Here is a 26,522-nt window from a genome sequence, read left to right as displayed (position 1 = left end):
TCCCAATAAAAAGAAAGTGGAAATATGAGGGATATATTTTCACATACAAATCAACAGATTAAAGAGAAACAATAACACAACACGTCGAGCAAACTTATTTCAGCTCTTATCTTGAGACCCCCTTCTGTTGGTAGATGCCTAGCTGCCTCTTTCGCAGAGGTATTTTATCCGCCAGCGGAGGCTAACAGCTCCTGTAATAATTATGATTATTTCAATGCTTTATTTCGGCCATTGGCCTTAAAAGCAACACAAAATAAAACTGTAAAACCAGTAATTAGTATAATACAGCAAAAAACATCATGTATGTCAAAAATTCAAAATATCATTGTCAAAGCTAAAAGATATGGACAATTATCCTATACACCTTGATATACAAATCATAATTTGTCAGTGATGTAGTAATAGTCACTTGAAGACTGTCCCTTCAGCTTGGTTGTTCGTTGAGCTGGACCCCGAAACCAATTCACTGCTATAAATGTAAAGTGTAATGAACAATTATAATTTTGTTGAACTATTGGCTTTGCCAATGGCTGTCTTTTTTTTCTATAGACAGATATATATCCATGTAATGTAATGCGTGTTTTGTATCGAGCGATAATCCCTTGAGCCTGAAGTCTGCTCCTGTTCTTCTATCCCACAGGCCTCGGCGGTTTTTTGTTGGCGTTGAACCGCTGGGGGGAACTGGAAGCGCAGTGACTAGTAGAAAGACTAGATGAAGGCGGCCATGGACTGGAAGGAGGGAACCGCGGTAGGACACTCTTGAGGTGGGTCGTGGACATTCTTCTAACACTTTCCGGCAGGCAATATAAGCACAGGCCTTGAGGGGAGACGAGGGCGAGGGGCCTGTTGCTGCCGCCATTACTCGGGCAGGCATGCTACTACAGTGGAAGCATGATTGTGACGTATCTGCGCCAGCACCGAGATGTGCGCCTGTTAAAAGGGCAGGCTTGTGGGAGGCCTGCGTAGAAACAGGAAGGCTGCAGTGGGGGTTACTGGAGGCAGGTGTCAGGAACTTTGTCCTCATTCCTGCAAATCAGTCAGCAGCCCACATGCACGGGAAAAAAGCCCCCGCGCCCCGCACCGCTGGTCCTGCGAGCATACCATGCATTCGCCATTAACTACAGCCGATTTGTGTTCATATTTTTAAACACAGTTCTCTGTTGCCCTACCTGGTAGATTTTGTTTTCGATTTTGAAAGTGCAGTCAGGGGAAAAACGCATTCTTTAATTTGAGGCTTCTGCTTCGATCTCCACACCCGGCTCTATAAAATCGTTATTCCCTAAATCCTCTAACCCTTTGATAATCCCGAAGCATATTGCTGAAAGCACTTCGTACCAGATTAGACACCTAAAATGAGTTCGTTTCATGCAGTGGTCCAATTTAATAGCATTTGATGTAAATACCTCTTTATTTCCAACAACATCTGAATTATTGAAACAATTCATTTTTTTTTTTTTTGCATTCAGGGCAGACAGGAGAAAAATGGATGAGTGGGCAGCGACGAGCTGTCAACGGGGCATGCAGAAAACTGGAGGCACCTGCTGAAGCTTGCAAACCTCAAGGAGATGAAAGCAATGGGGACGCAGGGGAGACATGGCCAGCAACTCCAGGGACATCACTCACTCACTCACGCGCTACAGACGAGAAGCATCCTGGGAACTACATGCCAGGAGGAGCTTGTCAACGGGAAGGGTGTGAGTCACAGCTAAACTAAGTATGTGCCCACGAAAAGAGCGAGCTACTGAAATCAAGGCAGCCTGGGTCACCAGGGAAAGGGGTGCCAGACGAATCTAAATCCGTTTTTTTGACGGGTGACCAGGGAAGAAGGATGAAAGCTGAGTGATGCATTGGGTCTACTGAAAAGTGCACCCCTGTAATGGGAAGATGCACAGAGAGCGGAGGAACAGTGGCTGCCTTGTGGCTGTTCACTTCTGGCCTCGGGAAGCCTCTGGCCACTCCTTCCAGGGTGTGAATGCTACATCCTGAGGTTTCCTCCAGTCTCATGATAGTTAGGGGTACGAGTGTGTGCTATGTTGGGAACTCAATCCCCACCATTGTCATCGCTTGTCCTCATTGTGTCTGTGTGCTCACAATAACCCACCCTTCATTCTGGGACCATCATGCATTTGTCTCCCCGTTCTCTGACTTGAAGCCTGCAGTGGATGGTCTCCAATTTTTCCCCTCATTTTAGGCCCTACAATGGGGATACTCGGGCACAAAGCAATTTTTTTTTGTAAATTTTTTTCTTGTATTATTTAAAGCACTGACCAAGCTTGGGAGCAATGGAGTGCTGTAGAGAGTGTGGGTTGCCAGTGTTTGGGCTGGCATCTTTGAACAGTACAATATTGGAATAAAATGAGGGGTGGAATTGCGCGTTTACACCATTGAAGATCAACAACTACAATCAAAGGAGAGTATTTAATGAAGTAGAATACAGCCGACACGTGTTTCGACACTCGGGTCGTCTTCAAGGCTGGCCAAGTAGCTCACCGTGATCGTATAGTGGTTAGTACTCTGCGTTGTGGCCGCAGCAACCTCGGTTCGAATCCGAGTCACGGCATTGCCGGCAATTGGGCAGATATTTTGAAGGTGTCCTGGGTCGGTGTTCACTGTGGGCCGAGTTCCAGTCGATGCAAGTGGTGGCTGAAGGAGTCCTGTGAGTGCTTCGGATCGGAGCATTAACGAAGAAAAGGTAAGTTACTGCTAGTAAACAATTGTAATAGAATAAAAAAAAAAAAAATTAAATAAAGAAATAATGCCGATAATAATAAATAATATGTTGAGTAATATGCAAGTAGGCGGGGGGGGGGGTACCGCATGATGCGCGCTATCTCAGATAGGCAGCATGAGTAGGGTTGAGGAAGGTTCAAGGGGATTACTGCATTGGGCACTGCGTGGGCAATGGCGGGTGGCGTGGTAGGTCAAGGGTCCCTCTGCTGCTCCTGCATCTCTCGCAGTATTCTTTGCTGCATTAAAGCGCAACAATAGCATTGTTACCTAAACGTATGAGGGGAGGCTAGGTGGTTATAGCGCCTTGTTTTTACAAAATGACGTTACCTGAAAGAAATAAAGTTGTAGGAAGTCTTCGTGGTGGGGGTCCATAAGATCAGAGTCAAATTCTAGGAAGAACAGAAATTTTGTGTGAGCAGCGAATATTGCCAGGGCGTTGAGAGAAAGAAGGGGCGCTTAATGTGATGAATATGTGGCCCCACGAGCTCAGAACTAGTCGGATAGCTCAGTGGGTCATGCGCGCGCTGCGGCGTTCGGGGTGATCCACAGGCTAGAACAGCATGAGGGTAAGCCTAGTCCACGCTACCTTTACACTTACACAAACGCAACTTACCCGCGAGGCAAACGGGTGTGCGCATGGTGTGACCTTGGACAAGCCGCACAGGGCCATAGTTCTGGTCATCATTCGGCTCTGTGGTTTCATGGCGGGCGGGAAATTAAAGGGTCACCCAGTGACCTCAGTTTGGGGCCCGAGCGCAGGGGATAGCAAGTTTGAGATAAAACTGGTGCTGGCAAGGCTATGTGTGTGTGTCGCTTCGGGAGTTTTACATGGAGTTTCAAAGGTAGTGGGGGGGGCGGATCCGCGTAAGTAAGGGCGGCAAGCGCGAGGGTCAAACAAGAGATTTGAGTGACCAAGAGTTGTGTGTTAGGGCGCCAAAGCGAGCATTATTCGCCGTGGGAAATAAGGGCACAACGGGCATATACAAAATCGGGGCTTGTATGTATGATGCCAGCAAACATGCACTAACATGGCGGGTACGGTTTAGCGAAAGAAAATGCAAACAGATATGGTTGGATACGTTCTGCAGCGTGGGGAATTGCGGGGGTTGTAGTTGGGATCAGATTTGTGCAGAGAAATCGCAGGGGGATGGGGTGGGTGGGGGTGGTGAGTTAGATGGGGGAAGGGCAATGCAGGTGAGAATTCCGACCAACCCAGGTGCCAGATGCTGTGCTGGCGCCAGAGATAAGGAAATGGGGGAGGAGGGGAACCACCGAGCTGGCTGCAGGGTTTTCGCTAGGGACTGTTTACTTTAATGCGTGTTGGTGACGGGGCACGGCAAAGTGAGGTAGCCTGGCAGGAACGGGTTAGGGAGAGGGTGTCATTTCCAATGGGGCACCGGCACCATACAGTGTGGAAGAAAGCATGATATGATACGGCATTTATAACGCGCCTATACACAAGTGTATATTAGATGGACACAGTTAAACTGGCACATAAAGCGCACACAGCACAGCTGGTCCAAACGCGAGGTTCGAGGTGGGTGAAGGAGATGGCAGTTCACCTGAAGGCTCGCCCCAGTGAGAGGGATAGCCTTTAGGTTAACATGGTGAATATTAATGTCAAGTGCACCATGAAGGACGGGGCCTCGGTTGAAAGCGCGCTCAGTCGGGCACTGACTTCCAAAGACAAAAAAAAAAAAAAAATAGGCCAACGGACAGTGGGTCGCTCTGCGGAGAGCCCAATCATTGTATGGGCACCTGCGTTTCAGGCGGGCTCTCATTGTTGTGCTACACTGGACGTCGTTTAAAAGAGATGAATGAGTGCAGCTGTATTTGGATTACGTACAGGCATTAGTCGATGGGAACTTGTTGCAAAGGGGGGCTGGTTTCCATGGGCTGAGGTGCATGGGGTTGGCAGTGAATGTGGGGTGGGGAGGAAATGGCATCATAGCAAGATATGGAGCGCAATGAGTGAAATGCACAAATGGTATATATACATGAACGGGTAACAGAGAGGCCCGCGGCGTGCAGAGGTCGGAGGCCCGGTTGTGTAACCTCGGGGCCAATGGCATAGCTCTCAACTCACACGCTTTTGGCGGGTGTCACCCGCCTTCTAAACAGCTGACTCACCCGCCAAGCCTCCTGCATGCCCATACATTTCAATGGGCCTCTCACCCGCCAAAAATAAAATCGGGTGTTTTCACCCGCGTTTGTGACACAAATGGTTGAGAGCTATGCCAATGGCGGCTAGTTTGGGAGAAGGTGGATGGGGGTGGGGGGTGGGCAGTGCAGACAGTAGACCAATGCGAGCAAAGTTCAGCGTATGAAGAGAGGCCGCAAAGTGGAGGAACCGGGAGAACATGGCCTTTGTCGGGGACCCCCGGCCAGAGGCATGATGGCGGGTAGTTGGGAGCTACCACACTCCAGTTGGCAGGGGCACATGATTCAAGCGACGGTGGGCTGCATGGGTAGTCGGCGTGGCTGCGTGGCAGGGACCGAGGTGCAAAGGGTTGGCGGGGGTTTCCAAAAGGTTGGAAAGTGTTTATTACGTACGGATTAGCCACGGATAGGATTACTGTATGAGATTATATGTACCAAGGATCAAACAAGTCATCACAAATGCAGGGTATTGCTAGCAAACGATTGTGCAAAGGAAGAAAAGGTCACTTGGTAATGTTTTGTTAACTGTTCGGCTGGACGGGGGCTTTTCAGTCCGGGTTTTCAGTCAGAGTTCAGTGTACAGTGAGGAAAGGAGGTAGCACTGGTTTGCAGAGGGTGGCCATTATGAGGGTGAAGTAAATTAATGTCTCATGACCTATACTAACACAATTTGTCTTTTGTTTTCAAGGTGGCCACGTGTGGGAACAACATAAGGTAAAGGTGGGCCCACAGTTACAAGACGACCGTCCTGGGTACAGAAGGGCAAATGCACTTGCGTTTAGTGAGTTAATAATAGGTTTAGGCAATAGGACGCATATAGGTCGGAAGACGAAGAGACACAACAGCCCGAAAACAGGTAAAGTAAAACAGGAAAATGCCTGCAGTCACCCAAACGGAGCTGTTAGATATTACAATGGTGCGGAGTACTCAAACAGCTAGGGCAATGGCGGGGCAAAAAGGGGTAAGGTAGGGCGCGCATGTTGGATCCTTTTCTACCTAAGGCAAAAAATTGCGGGGGATAGCAGCGCCACGACCAATGTTCCGTGGGCGGAAAATGCTATAGCAAAAATATTCAAACTCGGCGCGGCGCAGGGCTTGTGGTGAATTACCTGGCATGGAGCTCATTCAGGGGGCGCGTGGCGTTGTAGGGTAAGAAAATGTTATGTCAGGGGGGGGGACGAGAGTAAGAGCTGGGGGGACAAAGAGCTCGCAATGCCTTGTGGGTAAGTGTTAAGACTGAACTAAGTTGACCTCCAACCAAAGGAAAGGTACAAAATAATATTTTAAAACAGCGCAATTTCTTTATATATGAATTCAACCTTAAACCACTTCCATGGCACTGCTGACGAGTTACTTCACTATGCAGCCAATAGTTTTGACCAATGTTGGGAGCAAGACCACACGGAGCACCACACATTCGCTTCGAGCCCCCGCACCCCGTGCAGAGAATGGCTGGGGATTGGGGTGCTCGTTCCGGCGAAAGAGGGAGTAAGGGGGCACAGTATTAAGGGGTACGGAACCAGACACCGGGAATTGGGGGGGGGCAAGGGTGAGAGCACAAATACCACATTCAAGCTTGATCTGTAGGGCAAGACAGTTCTATTAAACCAACCAGTTAAGCATCACAAGGTAACGTGCCGCAAGAGCTCAGTGCGGATTAACGGAGAGGCATCTCCTGAAGGGGGCAGTAGAGAATCCACTCGAATTCACTGGAACTAATTGCAAACCCACTCAAACAAACTACACGTAAGGGCATCGCGTATTTAAGGTAGGGTTCGAAATTAGGTATTTGCCTACTCCATCACAGTTACGAACCAACCTGACCTAGGCCTAGGTCCTCAACCCGGCAATGGCAACAAATGGAATATCCTCAGCCCAACTCGTACACCCCCCCCCACCAGATCCCCCCTCCCCCCAGTGCGTTTACTTCACTGCTGCCTGGGTGTAGGGTGCGCGGGCTGGCAGGGGAGGCAAGGCCTTGGAAGGACGGGGGTGGGAGGGGACAAGGAGGCAGGGGAGGCAAGGCCTTGGAAGGACGGGGGGTGGAGGGGATAAGGAGGCCATACACCAACCAAGGAACAACAGAGCAAGCGGAAGGGTCAGCTATGGAGCGACCTGTGCAGGCTGGGGGGAACTCTCTGCCGCCGGCAACCACCAGAGAGTCTTGGAGGAGTCACAGGTCGATCCCTGTAGCGAAGTACTGGCAGGCCCATAGGGGAACGCTCAGCCAACAGCTTAGATCTTACGGCGCCCCAAGAGTACTAGGCTCAGGGGAGGCCCTGGGAAAAAGGGGAGGGACGTAGGGGACTTGGGAGCCAATTCCAAGCCCAAAATTGCGGGGGTGGGGGAGGAATCAACATAAACTCACAATCAAGGCCATCAAGGGAAGGCGGTCGGGGGGGAGCAAGTGGAGACTACGGGGGGCTCAGGTAACAGTGACAAAATCAGCAAGGGGAAGTCTTCACGGAAGGAGGGGGGCATGAGGGGGAGGGAGGTGGAGGATCCAAGATAGTGCGGCTAGGCGAATAGAGGGAACAGGGGGGAGGAAGCCAGCCCCAAGGAATAAGGGGGGGGGCAAGGTCCAAAAGCTGGGGGACAGGAGACGGGGTACGGAAGAACAGGGCTGGGAAGTCTGCCTCTGGGGGGAAATGGAGCTAGGAGATGGAGGGGCAGAAACGGCAGGGAGGGGGAGGGTTTGGCAGGACCCAAAAAACTGGGGACCTGGTGAGTGGAGGAGCAAGCGAGGGAAAGGATGGAAGGAGATGGGATAGGGTACACCTAAGAGATATTACGCTGGCAGGGGGGGCACTGGGCCAGACTCCACAGGGAGGCCTGGGGGAGAGGGAACTGGGAGGATTTAGGGGCTCGGCAAGACGGAAGGGAGACATGGGGGGCAGCATAGATAGGATAGGGCTTCCGGTACAAGCGGCACCTGGGGGACGGAAGGGGGGGAACGGAGTAGAGTAGAAAGGCCAAAAAATAGACGGGCATCGCAAAGCGATGACCATATAGGCAGGCAGAAAGTTGTGGGCCGGCACCGGAGGGCGGTGTCGGCTTTAAAGTACGGATATGTGTAACGTTGGGGCACTTGTGGTGGTGCCGGTATAGGAACCTGATCACTAGCGAGGCACCGCGTGGCTGCCGGTTTTACCTAGACCCAAACACAGGACACGGTGAAGTGTCGGGGGAGGGGCAGGGGATTCCCAACAAAGACCTAGAGAAAAAGGGGGGGCCTATGTCAAAAGTCGCTCATGGGAAATCTACAAAAGGCCAGGGGTAGAGAGAGGTTAATAGCAAGGGCCGGGCTCAACCTGAGGCGTCCACCGGACGAGGAGGGTAAGGGAGAGGGAGGGGGGGGAAGGGATGCCTAGGTAGCCGCACACAGTAGTATACCTGTGGTGGTGAATTACAGATCGCCTGTAAGATAACTCCAAGACTTTATGCAAAATAAAGCTGCTGAGGCATTTTACTCTTCCAACTTTATAAGGTGTCTGAGTTGTTTTTTCAACATGTGATGTATGACATATGCCGGGTGGTATGAGGGAAGGAGGGGGGGAGGGGAGTGAGGGGCCAGGACATGGAGGAGGGGGGGAGGTCAAGGCACTGGGGTGCCCACGCTATGGTGGGCGAACGCGCCAGCGAAGGTGGCATGGCGGGCGCCGCCCCTTAGTGGGGGCTGCCCAGCCGGCCTCCTCTACTCAAGCAGGGCAGGGGGGCAGGGGTGGGGGAGGAACACGTAGCCCGCGGACGGGAGCGCGTGAAACGAAAGGGGCGGGGCAGGGAGCCTAGGGAGAAGCCGGCCTCATAAAGGCACGGGTTTTTCCAAACACATTCTCCCTCGGTTTCCCGCCCCCACCGGATCGTGGATTTTGTTTCCCACCCACCCTCCCATGAAACAAAATGTCTGTAATGATTTGTCTTTTGTTTTGCAGGTCGCCCAGCGGAGTTACATTGCGATCCCTGTAGCGAAGTACTGGCAGGCCCATAGGGGAACGCACAGCCAACAGCTTAGATCTTACGGCGCCCCCAGAGTACTAGGCTCAGGAGAGGCCCTGGGAAAAAGGGGAGGGACGTAGGGGACTTGGGAGCCAATTCCAAGCCCAAAATTGCGGGGGGCGGGAGGAATCAACATAAACTCACAATCAAGGCCATCAAGGGAAGGCGGTCGGGGGGGAGCAAGTGGAGACTACGGGGGGCTCAGGTAACAGTGACAAAATCAGCAAGGGGAAGTCTTCACGGAAGGAGGGGGGCATGAGGGGGAGGGAGGTGGAGGATCCAAGATAGTGCGGCTAGGCGAATAGAGGGAACAGGGGGGAGGAAGCCAGCCCCAAGGAATAAGGGGGGGGGGCAAGGTCCAAAAGCTGGGGGACAGGAGACGGGGTACGGAAGAACAGGGCTGGGAAGTCTGCCTCTGGGGGGAAATGGAGCTAGGAGATGGAGGGGCAGAAACGGCAGGGAGGGGGGGGGGGGTTTGGCGGGACCCAAAAAACTGGGGACCTGGTGAGTGGAGGAGCAAGCGAGGGAAAGGATGGAAGGAGATGGGATAGGGTACACCTAAGAGATATTACGCTGGCAGGGGGGCACTGGGCCAGACTCCACAGGGAGGCCTGGGGGAGAGGGAACTGGGAGGATTTAGGGGCTCGGCAAGACGGAAGGGAGACATGGGGGGCAGCATAGATAGGATAGGGCTTCCGGTACAAGCGGCACCTGGGGGACGGAGGGGGGGACAGAGTAGAGTAGAAAGGCCAAAAAATAGACGGGCATCGCAAAGCGATGACCATGTAGGCAGGCAGAAAGTTGTGGGCCGGCACCGGAGGGCGGTGTCGGCTTTAACGTACGGATATGTGTAACGTTGGGGCACTTGTGGTGGTGCCGGTATAGGAACCTGATCACTAGCAAGGTACCGCGTGGCTGCCGGTTTTACCTAGAGCCAAACACAGGACACGGTGAAGTGTCGGGGGAGGGGCAGGGGATTCCCAACAAAGACCTAGAGAAAAAGGGGGGGCCTATGTCAAAAGTCGCTCATGGGAAATCTACAAACGGCCAGGGGTAGAGAGAGGTTAATAGCAAGGGCCGGGCTCAACCTGAGGCGTCCACCGGACGAGGAGGGTAAGGGAGAGGGAGGGGGGGGAAGGGATGCCTAGGTAGCCGCACACAGTAGTATACCTGTGGTGGTGAATTACAGATCGCCTGTAAGATAACTCCAAGACTTTATGCAAAATAAAGCTGCTGAGGCATTTTACTCTTCCAACTTTATAAGGTGTCTGAGTTGTTTTTTCAACATGTGATGTATGACATATGCCGGGTGGTATGAGGGAAGGAGGGGGGGAGGGGAGTGAGGGGCCAGGACATGGAGGAGGGGGGGAGGTCAAGGCACTGGGGTGCCGACGCTAAGGAACTTTGTCCTCATTCCTGCAAATCAGTCAGCAGCCCACATGCACGGGAAAAAAGCCCCCGCGCCCCGCACCGCTGGTCCTGCGAGCATACCATGCATTCGCCATTAACTACAGCCGATTTGTGTTCATATTTTTAAACACAGTTCTCTGTTGCCCTACCTGGTAGATTTTGTTTTCGATTTTGAAAGTGCAGTCAGGGGAAAAACGCATTCTTTAATTTGAGGCTTCTGCTTCGATCTCCACACCCGGCTCTATAAAATCGTTATTCCCTAAATCCCCTAACCCTTTGATAATCCCGAAGCATATTGCTGAAAGCACTTCGTACCAGATTAGACACCTAAAATGAGTTCGTTTCATGCAGCGGTCCAATTTAATAGCATTTGATGTAAATACCTCTTTATTTCCAACAACATCTGAATTATTGAAACAATTCATATTTTTTTTTTTTGCATTCAGGGCAGACAGGAGAAAAATGGATGAGTGGGCAGCGACGAGCTGTCAACGGGGCATGCAGAAAACTGGAGGCACCTGCTGAAGCTTGCAAACCTCAAGGAGATGAAAGCAATGGGGACGCAGGGGAGACATGGCCAGCAACTCCAGGGACATCACTCACTCACTCACGCGCTACAGACGAGAAGCATCCTGGGAACTACATGCCAGGAGGAGCTTGTCAACGGGAAGGGTGTGAGTCACAGCTAAACTAAGTATGTGCCCACGAAAAGAGCGAGCTACTGAAATCAAGGCAGCCTGGGTCACCAGGGAAAGGGGTGCCAGACGAATCTAAATCCGTTTTTTTGACGGGTGACCAGGGAAGAAGGATGAAAGCTGAGTGATGCATTGGGTCTACTGAAAAGTGCACCCCTGTAATGGGAAGATGCACAGAGAGCGGAGGAACAGTGGCTGCCTTGTGGCTGTTCACTTCTGGCCTCGGGAAGCCTCTGGCCACTCCTTCCAGGGTGTGAATGCTACATCCTGAGGTTTCCTCCAGTCTCATGATAGTTAGGGGTACGAGTGTGTGCTATGTTGGGAACTCAATCCCCACCATTGTCATCGCTTGTCCTCATTGTGTCTGTGTGCTCACAATAACCCACCCTTCATTCTGGGACCATCATGCATTTGTCTCCCCGTTCTCTGACTTGAAGCCTGCAGTGGATGGTCTCCAATTTTTCCCCTCATTTTAGGCCCTACAATGGGGATACTCGGGCACAAAGCAATTTTTTTTTGTACATTTTTTTTCTTGTATTATTTAAAGCACTGACCAAGCTTGGGAGCAATGGAGTGCTGTAGAGAGTGTGGGTTGCCAGTGTTTGGGCTGGCATCTTTGAACAGTACAATATTGGAATAAAATGAGGGGTGGAATTGCGCGTTTACACCATTGAAGATCAACAACTACAATCAAAGGAGAGTATTTAATGAAGTAGAATACAGCCGACACGTGTTTCGACACTCGGGTCGTCTTCAAGGCTGGGTAATTGGACCAAAGTCAGTTACCAATTGACAAGGAAGTAAGACATGCAAATAAATAGTAATATACATTAACAAAAATCACAAATAAAAATTGACAAGGACAAATAATATGTATGAAAAAATTATTTTAAAAAAATGAAAAAGAAACACAGACATTTGTCCAATATGGTAAGTGGAGTTGTGACATTAGCCATAGAAGAACATTAGCAAAATATCAATAAATGAGAAAATTGATAAAGTGTTGACGAAAAAAAAAAAAGATAAAATACGAAGCATACCATGTCAGGTAGGAAGGTAAGAGCAGCGTTTGCGGAACAGTGAAGGAACACTGCAGAGAAAATAAAAATGAAATGAATAATCATGAACATGGTAATGTATGATAGTACATTAAAAAATGCATAACGAAAAATCACAGTGCCTCACACGAACTGAAATCCCTCATGCAGTTTGTGCACCAGCCACATGAGGAGGAATTGGATAGAACAACGCGGAAGGCAAAGCTGAAAATGCAAAAGGCAGAGAAGAAAGTAAAGCTAACATAGTGAGATAATTAAATCAACTGCGAAGCCAATAAAAGCAAGTAAGTGTACAAGCATCTAAATTGGAACTCGAAGATAATAGCAAAGTGATTAAATGGGCAAGTGGATCCAAGCAAAGTAACTGGTGGGTGGTTGCCATAATCAGGGTGGCACTAGTGGTAAGAGAGCCAAAGCATAGGGAAAATTATAGACCAGTTAAGGGTGGTTAGTAGAACCCGAAAAATGCTTACCACGTGGGGATACAGATGGCGAATGGACATGAGAATCCTGTAGAATTGGGATATGAAGTCAGGTAACACTCAATATTCAATGTCGCTGATTAAATGATGAGAAATGTGTTGTCACATACCATGTAATAATCTGCTGGATGGTGCCAGAAAAGTCGCATTCACGTTTGAAATGGAAAACGCCGTAATGGCTCAAACCCAATATATCGCCTATGAAGTAACAAAGTGAGTGAGGGACAGGCATAGCGAAGATAAGGTCAATATTAGTAATAGGGAAGAAAAGCAGAGGTCCTACTTACTCGTTCAATCGCGTAGAATCTCTATATGGCTGGAATGTTCCAGCGAGCCGCGTATGCAGCCGCGTTTAAATAATAAAGATGGCCGCGTACGTAACGAAGTTGACGTGGGCGGCAGTATGAGGGAAATAGGTCGCAGGGGTGACGTATTAGGTAAACAATGTCCGTAATCGCGTTGGTAATGTCGCGGCTGCCACGTACGTCACGGGAGTGACGTAGGTGACAGCGCGATTGATTGATATCATTAGCGACATGTAAGAGATACAATGGGAACATCAAGAGTACAGTGTTAGTAAATGAATGATTGGTGATGGACTGAAAGCAAATAGAGCATGAAAAGAAATAAATAAAGCTAAGGCCAAGTAAGGAAAAATAGACTGTAAATTAGGAAAGGAAATGAAAGTAAGGAAATAGAGGAGAGATCAAAATCAAAAGTCCTATTGAGTGCTGGTGAGCAAAGAGACACGGGAGAAAAACAGGGTGAAAGGCAACTGTATAAATGAAAATGACTGGATGTTATCAGTGAATACAAAGAGATATTACGAACAGCAGGAAAATCATATTGTGCAATGACACCATGTTTGCAAAAAGACATGCATCTCATGGTCAGAGTTAAGACCTCGCGTGGTACATCGTAGGAGACAAATAAGTTTGGCTTCCATTTGTCGTAATTTCAGTTTTAGATCCCCGCCCCTTTTCCCCCTATGCGCTTTCATTAGTCCAATGTAGCATAGATCAGAGGAGAGGTCCAATTGATGTTCCAGTTGCCAGTGAACAGTATCTTTGAACAGTAGCTCAGTACTGTGAGGTGCAATCTGTGGTATGTGTGTCCATTGGGATTAGTCCTTGGTCAGGTGTTGTTGAAAGCACAATTATTTGTCATGCTCCTTTTGTGAAATATGTGTGTGTGTGTGTGTGTCTGAGGAGTTGTTAGGAGGCTGGATGTCTGGGTTAACCCATTTCGGTGGCTGTGCGTAGGTCACTGGAGGAAGAATCAGCGCTAGAAGGTGCTGGTAATAGGTTCGGGCGTGGGAGTTGGTAGGTGTAAGTGCATTGATCATTTTCCGAACCGTGCCGAGTAGCATTACACAGGCAGAATAGTAGGGAAGACCAGGTCAGGACAGAGTGTGTGAAGAGCGCATGAGTGCAAACACATGTCTGGGGACACGAAGATGAGATAAAAACATGGCCGTGCATGTTCACCCCGAGGGGAGTCTCCTGACTTCATAGACAGAAAACAGATGTGCATTGTTACCCAACCCAATGGTATTCATTTTGTCAACGTTGCAGGACTGAGTGGTCCTGCTGGGTTTCGAAACTGTGACCGTGAGGTTAAACACAGATCCCTCTCGTGGATGCATTAGTCAAGTGAGCTACAGGCCAGTTTAGAACAGCACGTGTCACAGGATAGGAAAGATGAAAATATCACACAGACATCACGTGCCTGCCTTCAGTACCATCAGAACTCACAAAGGACACGAACGAGTCAGAATCAAAAAGATTTGTGACTTAAGAAATCTCTGACTGATCCGATTTGTACTTTAAATCTTTTCTATGGCAGTCCTTACCATAGACGTCCATAGTGATTATGATTTCGAGGCTTGCTTGCCTTATGACGCTGACTAGCAATTGCAGGACGATGGCCAACAGGCCTGGTCCACGTGACCCGAACACAAGTGTCATTTAATCTTTGCATCTTCAACCTGGTGCTGACTGGTGTGGGAAAAGCACCTGGAAGGATAGGCGTGTAGTGCGAAAGCCTGGACAAGCATGTTTTTTTATGGTTTGTCTACCTGCACGAATTTGAGAGAATACAAAAACTCTAAGGAGAGGGTTTCCCCATAGTAATTGGAGTTGGGGGCATGGGCACCAAGTGTTTAGTCTCCTTCACATGTCCCTTGATTACCAATTTTTGTAAGTCCCTACCCTTCGGACTTTAGTCAATAATTGTGCTGAAGTTCTTTTGCCCGTGAATTTTGGTTCCTTGGTGCAATGTCTTTTCTGTAACCTTATTGTGCTTTACATGGCTTAAGGGGCAGCGTTCAAAGCTCTTCGGATGCTATTATACGCAGGAACCAGCAGTTATCCTTGATTTCTAATCCAAGGGTAGTTCCTTAAGTATTCGCAAGTGAGTCTTGGGAGGATAGCTCAGGGACAACGTTCTCGCCTTGGAAGCAAGATGACACTGAGCAACAAAGGTTCGACCCCCGGGTCCCTGCTTAGAAACCTCTAGGTATTAAGCGTGTTATAAATAACCTATTATATCATATATCTGCTTCCTGTGGGGCCCATATGCTGGGGCAGTTTCGGTTCGGACTTACTCTGTACTTCCTCAAAGTCTGTTGAGGTAATGATGGTGCAGACCACAGGTCTGCAACCTTTGCCTGTACAGATATTATGGACTACAACTCCCATCAACCCGACCCAGCTTAGTCAATAGCGAGGGACCATGGAAGTCATAGTGAAAGCGTCTGGAGAACAGTAAATTGCCCACTGTTGACTCTAATTTGTACAGGGGCAAACATACATTGTTTAACGCTGCTGTGGAAACTGGGCAAAGGAGTGTTATTGGCAAAAACTGCAGTGAATTGAATTTTGTCTGCTCCTGGAGCAAATCTTTCATTTTGGAAAAGCACGTGGATTTTGGTAGTGCAAACCTATTGGTTACCCAGTGTTATGGGTGCATTTTTAACACTTTAGCTCAGTTTAGAATGGGTTCTGAAGATGGTAGCAGCAATAAATACATTGCCTTTATGTAGTGGCAAGGTCTCTCGATTCCACCATATTTATTATAAACGTTTGTTTCTGCCATAAAAGAATTGTGTGATGGTTTAGTTGCGGCTAAGAATATGCCCCGCTGCCACACTGCTGTATTGACGTGGGTCTTTGCAGGGCTTTTGAGAATCGACTAAAGTCTGCTTGGCATCAAAAATATTATCTTACTTAAGATTTGGGCGGCAAGTTAAATGTCATCTTAAGCACAGTTCCTATACATTCCCCATACAATTATCGTGTTTAGGTTCAATTGCACGTACTATATCAGGCTTAAATTAAATGGTGATTTCCTTTCTTGGGCAGGTGTTTTGCTGTGCTCTAGTGGCAGCTTCATTTCTCTGGCACCGCTAGCCAGTCGGGTACATGCCTGTGCCCAACGGAGGAGGAAGGGTTTGGCAGTTCAAGACTAGAAGGTCAAGGGAATTAGTGCAGGGACGTCATTTAGGGGTCGCCAGCGGTTGCACATGCGACCCCTGGGCTCTCCCTTGCTACCCCTAAAAAAAGAAACGAAAAGAAATGTTTTATTATTTTTTATTTTATTTAAATTGAGGCTCCTTGGCTGTGGCCAGCAGCATGTGGCTCTTTGTTTCTGCAGTGGCTGGTTTTCTGATAGCTATAGCCGGTAATAATGCTCACTGGGTTGAGCGCTCACTGCTGCACTTTGTGTGTGATCTGCAGGTTGCAAGTTCGACTTCCGGCAAGGTCAACTCAGCTTTCCATCCTGCTGAGGTTGATAGATGAGTACCAACACAGGTTGGGTGATATTGTATGTAAATGTGTTCTATATGAAGCACTTACACATTAAGTGCTATATAATACCATATCATTAGGCCTTCGACGACTGCTTGCATTCACAGTCATTTGGTAATATGGGCCTATACGCGCTGATATTAACGATACATATGGTGATCCTTTCTTGTATAAAATATATATCACTTTACAGTGATATCGTAACCATAGTTTTCGTATTGTACTTAGAAACAATGCTATGTGATGCCACTTCCTGTTTTGTCAAGGGTTGAAAGGTCGTGTTCCATCGCTCCCTGTGATGTCACTTCGGGGCGGGGTCAAATGACATCACATCCTGTGATGTCATCAGAGGTCAAGGGTCATGTGATGTCACTTCCGCTACCCCAGGCGTTTTGGTGAAATGAAGTCCCTTAATTAGTGCCAATAGGCAACAATAATAATATGTGTCTTTAAGCATATCCAAGATAAAAGCCCTGCACCACCCACAATGCTGGACTATTGGAAGGTCTGGAACCAGAAAGCTAATGTTCATTGCAGCGTCAGCCTCTGTTTAATGTACGAGTTTACTTGAAGACTTGGAACTGGAATTGGAAGGTTTTTGAAGCGCAACATTACCATTAATTTCCTGTGCTGGTTTAATGAAAGATCTGGAACCGGAGTATGGATTATTCTTCCTTCCTAATGGCATGTTACCTGCAGCACATTTCGCAACAGTAGCCTTAATGTCCTGTGCTGGTCTAGTGGAAGACCTGGAACTGGAGTATGGATTATTCACCCTTCCTAATGCTGTGTTGCTTTATGCCATGTTACCTGTAGAACATTTCTCAAGCTGCCTCCTACTGAGCTATTGCAATCCACAGAGCTGGCAGTCAGAGTCGCAGATCCAGGCTGAGGCAACACCCCGTTAAATCCCGACCCGAGGATGGAGTTCCTTCTTTTAGGACAGGCCTCAGAATGTGCTCTAGCCACTAGCCTTTGGCGAGTGACAATGGACTCTTGGTGAGTTTGACTTGGGGTGCTGTGTGCATGTGGAGAAATGTGGGTGCGAGTGACTTTTTATGGCTGGCTAGAAGCGTGCAGCTTGAAATGTGAGCCGCTGCTCTATATTGCAAGCACAGGTGATTTCATTTTCCTCATTAGTGGCATGTCCTACCAGAGCCAGTGCTTAAAGGGCACTATTCTGAAGCCTGTCCTCCAGGTTTTCCATCACCGTGTATGACATCCAATGTGGAAGCCCTGCAGGAGATGGCGCGTCCTCTCTTCCAGCATTTCCATATGCACTTTCCCAGCAAAGCAACTCTGCAACTGAGGGCGCTTCATTCTTTTTTTGGGGTTGGAGGGCTGATTGAGGCGGCCATTTTTTTTGTCTTTGTTCACTGGATTTCCCCTTCCACGTGAGTTTAGTGAGGTGTTCTTGAACTTTCGTTTTTTTCTTGTTCTGCCTTTGTGCGGCTCCCAGGATTGAGGCTGCATTTGGGGTTTTACCATAAAGCAATCACAGCCCCCTGTGTAGTAACCCACTTGTTTTCTTTGCTGTACAGAAATTGCACATATTCATGCTGTAGTGAACCCCAGGCAATTCCAGTTTCCAATGGTTTTCTTCCTGAGAATTCCGTGGAGTCTTACTATACACTATGCATTCCCTGTTCCCATTGCTCCTCCATTCCAGTACACACTCCCAAACCCCTTTTTAAGCCCCTTTCTCCATTTTTTTGTTGTGTTTATTATGTGGCACCTCAGCACCACCTATGAGCCCAAAGTACTGCATTGGGGTACAGGTAGGAGAGGGATGGGATGTTAGGAGGGACACACAGCCTGTCAATGTTGTCTGGGTAATTAACCACCCTTTGAACACCCATGGACATGCTAATCTCTATGGCCACTTCCACCGACTACATGCCCCTCCCAGCCGAAAACATATCTTCCTGGAATCTCTTTGAGCTCGTTCTATAATGCATCAACATCACACTTTGTGACATATAAAACATGCAAATGTTATTTATAAGCAGGCTTCTGGCAGTAAATTAACTCCTGGTGTCTTCACCAATATCTGCCTTCAACCACTTGATTTATAACCAATGTGTGTGTCCTTGCATCTGTTCCTTGCACAGAGGTCCTATTAATAACAGGCATTGGCAAAGCCAACAATTTTATCTTGAGTAAATGTATTAGTTATTTTCTATGCATTAATAGCATATGCTCGAGTTCTCCCACCATTTTACAACTTTTGACATCTTCTGGCTAAGAAGTACCATTAAGTCGGGAGGATAACTCAGGGGCAACACGCTCGCCTTCGAAGCAAGACAACGCAGATCCCCGGGTCCTGCTTAGAAACCTATGGGTATTAAGCGCGTTGTAAATAACGAATGGGAAAAAAAGGTAGTGCATGGCAACTGCCGATCTCATGCCTACACAAAAGGCAAAACTGTTGGCTTTGTTGACATTTCCACCCCTCTTACTATACAGGCCGGATGGTCGTGATGCTCGGGCAGTGACCTAACGTTGTACACAGACAGGATGGGGCGTGTGTTTTGGTTCCATCCTTGGTGCCCGGTGGTAAAGTGAGGGTGGGTGCGGATGGGTTCAGAAATATTTAGGGCACAGTTTGGATGAGCAACCTTCATGGTGAGAGTGATATTTTGGTTGGAGTTATGCCAATGAGGCCATAAATAGTCAGAGGGCATCCTGGAAAATGGCGCTGGTCTTAACTAAGTGATTGATGATGCACTGGAATACAAATATTCAATTTGACCGAAAGCACACCTTTGCGGGTCAGAATTATGATTCTTGCGCTTCGTTTCAGAATCCAGAATGTATGGGCCTTCGAGGCAACAGCCGCAGAGAAGAGGACTTGTTTCCAGACAGATCTATGGAAGCTTGGCCGTCAGTCCTTGCAAACCGGACTGCATCCTCTGTTATTCCACTCAGAAAGCAGCTTAATGAGTTTTCCTTTAACACACTCCTATTTTCTGGGAGCACAAAATGCTCCAGCCCCCTCTTTCCTCTTGAAGAGTTATCAGTCTTTATATCACATATGAGCAAAGAAAGATCCCCAGTCGCCTACGGCTCGGGGCATCTAGCGGCCATGAGAGACTTTGCTAAGTTATCTAGAGCCCCAGTCTAAGCAGCTCATCTTCTCATCGGTTTTGAGGGTTGAGAGGCAACGATAGTGTTGGCACTGGATGTAAAGAGGAGGCTATGAGACGGGGATGCACTTCTAAACACTCCGCATGCCAGGCATCATTCCAGTACCAAGGGGAACCGCACTCATGCTCCCCTCCGTTGACTCATCGCATACAGTTGAATTAGTCAGCTCAGGACTGCACGCCTCATTGGAATAGCACTAGTAGCCAGGGAAAGCAATCCCTTTGTGTCTGAGATGCTGGCTCTACTGCAAGTAGTGTCCAAGACCTATAACTGCTCGAGCATGATCGTCAGAAGGGCTCTTCCTGCACCCGAACAGCTGTTTCCACTGAGGCTACAGTCGGTAGGTATAACGTCCTTTCATCGCCAGTAATTCCTACGACTGGCTTTTAAACCTGTACAGAATTACGAAAAAGGTAAACGAAATGTTTAGGGGGGGTGGGAATGCACAGATAAGTGCTTGGGCGGTAGGCAAAAGGTAAAAATAGGTGGAGAATGGAGGGTTTAGCTGGGTAACCCCCCCTAAAAATGTGAGGATATTTTTTGTAATTTTGTACTCATTAAAAAGCCAGTCGTAGAAATGACTGGCGATGAAAGAACATAGAACCCTGCACCCTTGGAACGGGAATAACTGCACTGATGCCCAGCGCCTGGTTCAAGTCTCTTGGGCCCCGAGATGGATTTAGCACTTGTATGACGGGCAAACGGTGAGCGGGCCCTGCAATGTCCTCTTCCGTCACCTTCCCAATCTCCTCACATTAGCCACAACACATACACTCTCAACCCTGCTTTCTGGTAAGCCAGGCACCATACCGGAAAAAAGCCCTCTCTACCAACACCGGCATTGTGGGTGCTGGTGATGACGGCAAATTCCCTCATGGAGTCCTCTGGGACTCCATGAATGGGGATTTACACCATCACTCCTTCACCCGTAATTCGGCGGCAATGCTGCTGGGTCGGGTGCCGGAAATGGTAACTACATTTGCCGGTTTCCTAGCAACTCTACCGCCAGTATACCTGCAGGTACAGAATGAGGCCCAAGGTCTTGAGTTAAGGTGACAGCAGCTAGCAAAGGGCAGCCTGTAACATGCACACAAAGCAACATGCCCATTTAATGCCATGATAGAAAGACATATGTTGCTGTGTAGTCAGACTGCCAAAACAGAGGCAGCTGCCCCCCCTCCCCCTTCCTGAGGCTGTCGAGCGCATACACAGAGCAACAGAATCACAACACTGTGGGACTGTTAGGCATACAAGACACTGATATGTTCTAATTTGTCTTCTGGACCTGTCCAGCAAAAGATATGCAGACCCATAACTTGCACAATATGAATTGACATGATCACAAGTGACATCACAATAAATAACATTACAACCAGTGACATCAGTCTTCAATTCTCTAGGACACCATTTGTAAAGACATTAAAAGACGTTTCGACGTGTAAGCCAAGAGAATAATGTGCGTTTCAATAAATATTGAATTATTAATATTCAACAATTCAATAGTTTAGTAAACCATGAAGGTTTTTCTTTATAGCAAGAATTGCAACTAAATCACTTATAGCGACACCCAATGGCAGCAGGTCAGGCACAGTGAGATTAAATGATTTGCCCAGGATCACACATTTCGTTAAAGTGGTGAAATCAGTATTTGGACTCAGGCTTTGATTTAATCACTTGACCACATACCTTCCCAGTAATAGGTCACAAGTATATTTTATGGTGTGGGTTTCCAAAAACAAAATAATTCGTTTTTCTAGCAATGCCCTGAAAAGTACACAAATCACATAAGAAACCATCCTGACATTATACATATATATTGTTATAGAAATAGGTCAAGCACAACCACATGTATAGCTTTATTTTTACCACCCTGAATGTAGGATTGCTGTAGCAGCCTGAATGTGGACCTAAAAGCAATATCAAGGTATTTACAGTGAAACAGAATTCAATATAAGGTCATCTGCTTGAGCCAATAATTTACACAGCATGCAGCGTTGTACTCCCCTTCCATTTATTATCACCCACCAATCGCACCTGTTAAGGGACAACAGTCCTTACCAAGGCGCCCCTGTGTCTGGGTCCTCATCCTCTAATCGGTTTATTGAAATGATGCTGACACAAAGCTAAACCTGGGAGTGCTGCGGAGCAATGAAAAAGGTGTGGTGCCTTTTCTTTCTCCATTTCTGCCAAAGGTTATTTGTTATAAAGATCCCACTCTCTTTCTCATTTTGCTGCTATTTGCATACTCACCTGCCTTCCTTCACTCTCTTTTCCCTCCCTCTTTTACCCACATCACACGATTTGCCTTTACATTGCTGCACCTCCACTCTACATTCCTCACTCACGTGCCTCCCTTCTCTCCCTTTCTCTTGCCCTCCCTCACTTTTCATTTCTCTCTGACTCGTTAGACCTCTATTATTCCCCATTCTCCCTACAGTCCTGATCCTCTGCTCTCTATCTCCCCCTTTCATCCTTTTTACCCTGCATTTACCCCCACTCTTGTCCCTCATTAACTATTGCCCCATTCTCCTGCCCTCGTCCATTCTCCATACCCATTCACCCTTTTACCCTCACATGGCTCCGTACAATCACCTTATCTCCTGCCTTCCCTCACTCTCAATCTCTCCCTCATGCTGCTGCCCTCCTTCATTCTCCACTCTCCTGTCCCACCAGTGTTCATGTTACCTCTCCCTTCTGTACTTTCCTCCCTCACTATCCTGCCCTTATTTCCTCTCCATTTTCATTCACTGCCCTGTAGAGGGCCCTGTGGAGCTCGAGATGTGGGGAGAGGGGGTCAGTTGGAGTTAAGGGGTCTTTTAAGTTCCACAAGCAGCACCCACAAAAAAAGATGTTTTGAGATGAAAAGGTGAACTCCTTCAAGTCTGTGATGTTCAATGACATTTCAAGTGTGTGGGGTAAGAACACCGGGGACATGCATAAAATGGTTGTGCATGCTATAGGAATTATCCAGTGCAGGGCCGCTGCTATCACTAGGCAAGGTTAGGCGCTTGCCTATATGTGGAAATGTTAGAGTGGAAAAATGCTGCTTTAACACCTCCACGCTAATTGTATACTAACTGCCTTACCTGTGATAGCACCGGCCCTGACTGTCTGCAGGCTGGGGCTGGCTGCAGCAGCAGCAGACCAGACGGCGCCGCCACGCCGCGAAGGTTGGGGTCGGGTCAGGGTCACACGTGGCATGGGCGTGGCAGCGCTGGCACAGTCCGGCACCTGTGCATTTTCACTCAACGTGCCAGGCCATGGACGAAGCATCATACGATACGTGCCCCGTCGAGTCTCGACCGATCGACGTGATGGTCATGGTGTGAGTTTATCAGGGAATGCTGAAGTGCAGTGTGCAGCCTGGCTGAGCCCTCTGCCCTCAGAATGTTAACTTATTGGTCCACTGTCCGTACCGTCCATCAGACGTGGTGGCCTGTGCACCCTGGCTGGAGGCCGGCAGCAGCCTTTTTGTTACGTCTCTGTCTCCTCCCCGCAGGCATGGGCGACTTGCCGCTTCATTCCTGCAGCGTTGGCAGTTGCCATGGAGCCATGGAGACTTAGCGTTTCCTGGGCCAGGTCACGTGCCCAGTCAGCTGATCGGGACGCAGCGAGGCAGGCTCCGCCCCCTAACAAACATACGCTTCTAATTAGTGTTCTTCTATCCTGATTCTTTTTGGACTGATTTATTGTATTTTGGACTTTGCTTGCCTACTCGACTTGCTACAGCCTGCTCCTTCTTTGTTTTGGTGAACCGGACTTGCGTCTTTTACGCATTCGAGCTTTTGCTCACTTTTCAATTACCTGCGTCTCTCAGGACGTTCTGATCTTGTTTCCTCCTGTTCCCTCTGGCGGTTGGCTCCCTTTTTCCGCTCTTGGGGACACGTTCTTGCTACCTGGGAAACCATTCCACTTCGCTTTATCTAGATCAGTACACTACTCTCCTTCCATCTAACTACTGTCTTCCGCTCTAAACAATACCTCTCTCCTGCCTGGACATCCTCTTCTGTGGTAAGTGTACAACCCAACCCTGCTGCAGCTCTATTTGGATACCTACATCTTTGGAACTATACTTTATTTTGGATTGTGCTGTTTGATAAAGACACTCTTGGAACCAACGTGCACTCCTGGACGCTACCCTGATTCGTGCACCACCCCGACTCTAGTTGGCGTCCCTCATGCCGTCTGGGAATTAGTACCCTTACTAACCCTTCCTTTTTTTTGTACCTCCGTTGTTTCTTGAAGTCCTTTTACTCTTCTACCTCGGGTAAGCTGATTCAGTGTTGGTTACTATCTTTATGACTTATTAGATAGACGACTTTACCCATCTCCCTTTTTCTTTTAGTTGCAGCTCTTCTAATAAGGCACTACCCTACTGGTGTTCTGTCCAACCCTACCAGGTAGAGCCAATCTTTTAGGGCATCCTATTGAACAGGTTATATCATCCTGATATCTAATATCTCGCATTTTTTCTTACAGCATTGGTTCTGCGGTGTGGACATCCCCGCTCTTTTGAGGAATCAACTCCTCTGTCTGGGTTTCTTAAGACAGAGGGGCGTATTGCCTAAAAGAGCTCCTCAAGTTGAGGAGGCCTGGTTCTGGGAAACCCCTAGTGGGATCACCCCAGCTTTTTGTTACGTCTCTGTCTCCTCCCCGCAGGCATGGGCGACTTGCCGCTTCATTCCTGCAGCGTTGGCAGTTGCCATGGAGCCATGGAGACTTAGCGTTTCCCGGGCCAGGTCACGTGCCCAGTCAGCTGATCGGGACGCAGCGAGGCAGGCTCCGCCCCCTAACAAACATACGCTTCTAATTAGTGTTCTTCTATCCTGATTCTTTTTGGACTGATTTATTGTATTTTGGACTTTGCTTGCCTACTCGACTTGCTACAGCCTGCTCCTTCTTTGTTTTGGTGAACCGGACTTGCGTCTTTTACGCATTCGAGCTTTTGCTCACTTTTCAATTACCTGCGTCTCTCAGGACGTTCTGATCTTGTTTCCTCCTGTTCCCTCTGGCGGTTGGCTCCCTTTTTCCGCTCTTGGGGACACGTTCTTGCTACCTGGGAAACCATTCCACTTCGCTTTATCTAGATCAGTACACTACTCTCCTTCCATCTAACTACTGTCTTCCGCTCTAAACAATTCCTCTCTCCTGCCTGGACATCCTCTTCTGTGGTAAGTGTACAACCCAACCCTGCTGCAGCTCTATTTGGATACCTACATCTTTGGAACTATACTTTATTTTGGATTGTGCTGTTTGATAAAGACACTCTTGGAACCAACGTGCACTCCTGGACGCTACCCTGATTCGTGCACCACCCCGACTCTAGTTGGCGTCCCTCGTGCCGTCTGGGAATTAGTACCCTTACTAACCCTTCCTTTTTTTTGTACCTCCGTTGTTTCTTGAAGTCCTTTTACTCTTCTACCTCGGGTAAGCTGATTCAATGGCACACCTCTTGCCAATTGGATGATCACCGGCTCTCCCCAGATCTCACAACCCTTGAGCTGAGAGGACCCCCAATGTATACCCTTTCTGCTGGTGTTGGTAGTAGGAGAGGTCACAGGAGGAAGGACCATGCACACCTCAGCCTGTAGACCTGAAACCCCCCGCCACCATAGCAGGGACACTCGCAGCGCTGGGGACACTGAAAACAAAACTACGAAAGCCGAGATGTCGGGAGCCAGTGGGAGAGAGTATAAGACACCAGGAGACGTAACCGAAGACAGGCTCAAGGAACTGGAAAACATGCAAGACGCCACGTGCCCCGTAACTTCAGCAACAGGTGAGTCGAGACATACTGCCTTCTGAGAACCCAGCCCAGAACAGCCAGCAAGCGCCCCCCCTGCACAACATCCAGAGTACGCTCTCCCCAGACGTCCGGACAAGCAGTGCAGGGTCTTGAGACCCATAAGCAGGTGACACATCCTAGAAGGCATAGGGACCAGGAACACCCGCAAGTAGAAAACTTGACCCTGAACAGGGAGAGGAACGGGCAAGACGGTAACCCACAACAACTGCTCGGAGAGAACGGATCCCATGGCCAACTACTTGGACCGTGAGCTGGGTACCAAAGTCCTAACCATGCAAACCTGGACAGGAGGAGACAGGAACGGCAACTGATACCCCCTCCAGAAGGAGCCCATTACCCAGGAAGCCGAACCCCACCGGTCCCATACACCTCCGAGAAGATAGAGACGAGGAGCCAGGGAAAACCGCCAGTCACTGCACTTGCACCAGAGGGAAATCACAGGACGTTGAAACAGGCCTGCGCCACAATATAACAGCATGCTTGTCAGCCCACAAAAAGATTTGACCTATCAAAAGGAAGATACTGGACAGGCCAGAAGTCCAGCAGACTATGGCCCCCTCAGCCGACAGAGGAGCCACCAGGCTGGCGTCAAAAGGGCAGAGTACTGTCACAAAGCGGGGCAAAGCAATCCATCCCGGATAGCCGACATCAAAGGCAACCCCCTACCTGAGGTATGCCTATACTGGAAAACCCACTGAAGTGACATCCCCCTCCACCGGCACCAGGGGCTCTGAGAACCCCTCTAAGCACAGACATGTGCCACCATGTGCCCTATCACTTCCCACAAGTCTGAGAGGAGGCGTGAAAGCAACACGTCAGCACCGGAGGACCTAGGGCCTAAAAGAAGAGACACTGGGAACCCCCTGCATGGCCGTTACTTCCATGATCATTTTCCATAATCCCATGCCGGACAAGGGAAAAGCAAATCAACTCCTTTGACTTTCCCTTGCGCAGTTTAGAGGAAGAGGACAGGACAAGGAGTCTGCGTCCATAGCTAGCACAGACCCAAACACACCACTAACACACCACATGACTGAGAGGTGGTTTGAGCCCTGTATCCAGTAGCTGGTAGCCCCATGCTCTAAATCGTTCCAATGCATCGGTCTAGGAAGGATGAAGGACCGAGTCAGCACCGCTGAGACTCGAACCCGAAGTGTAGACTATGCCAGGCCGGTACCCTTCCGGCCGCTTGCAGATGTGTCCAAAATCTGCGCCGTATTCACAGGCAG

General features: G+C 48.7%; 1 protein-coding gene across 4 annotated transcripts in view; it reads right to left on the bottom strand.

Annotated features, from left to right (window-relative positions):
* CCDC120 (coiled-coil domain containing 120) overlaps positions 1-26,522 on the bottom strand; it is a 573,003-nt gene that overhangs the window by 520,002 nt on the left and 26,479 nt on the right. Inside the window, exon 3 of one of the 4 annotated variants that reach the window (XM_069645499.1) lies at positions 12,032-12,081. The exons of the other annotated variants lie outside the window; for them this stretch is intronic. The gene's annotated coding sequence lies outside the window, so the exon portion shown is untranslated. The remainder of the gene's footprint in view (positions 1-12,031; positions 12,082-26,522) is intronic. 4 annotated transcript variants of the gene reach the window in all.

Source organism: Ambystoma mexicanum, chromosome 2p (genome assembly GCF_040938575.1).
Source record: "Ambystoma mexicanum isolate Mex_15411 chromosome 2p, UKY_AmexF1_1, whole genome shotgun sequence".
In the NCBI taxonomy this organism is placed as follows: domain Eukaryota; kingdom Metazoa; phylum Chordata; class Amphibia; order Caudata; family Ambystomatidae; genus Ambystoma; species Ambystoma mexicanum.
The sequence above is the reverse complement of the archived record's forward strand: the minus strand, read 5'-3'. Positions and strand labels throughout refer to the sequence as shown.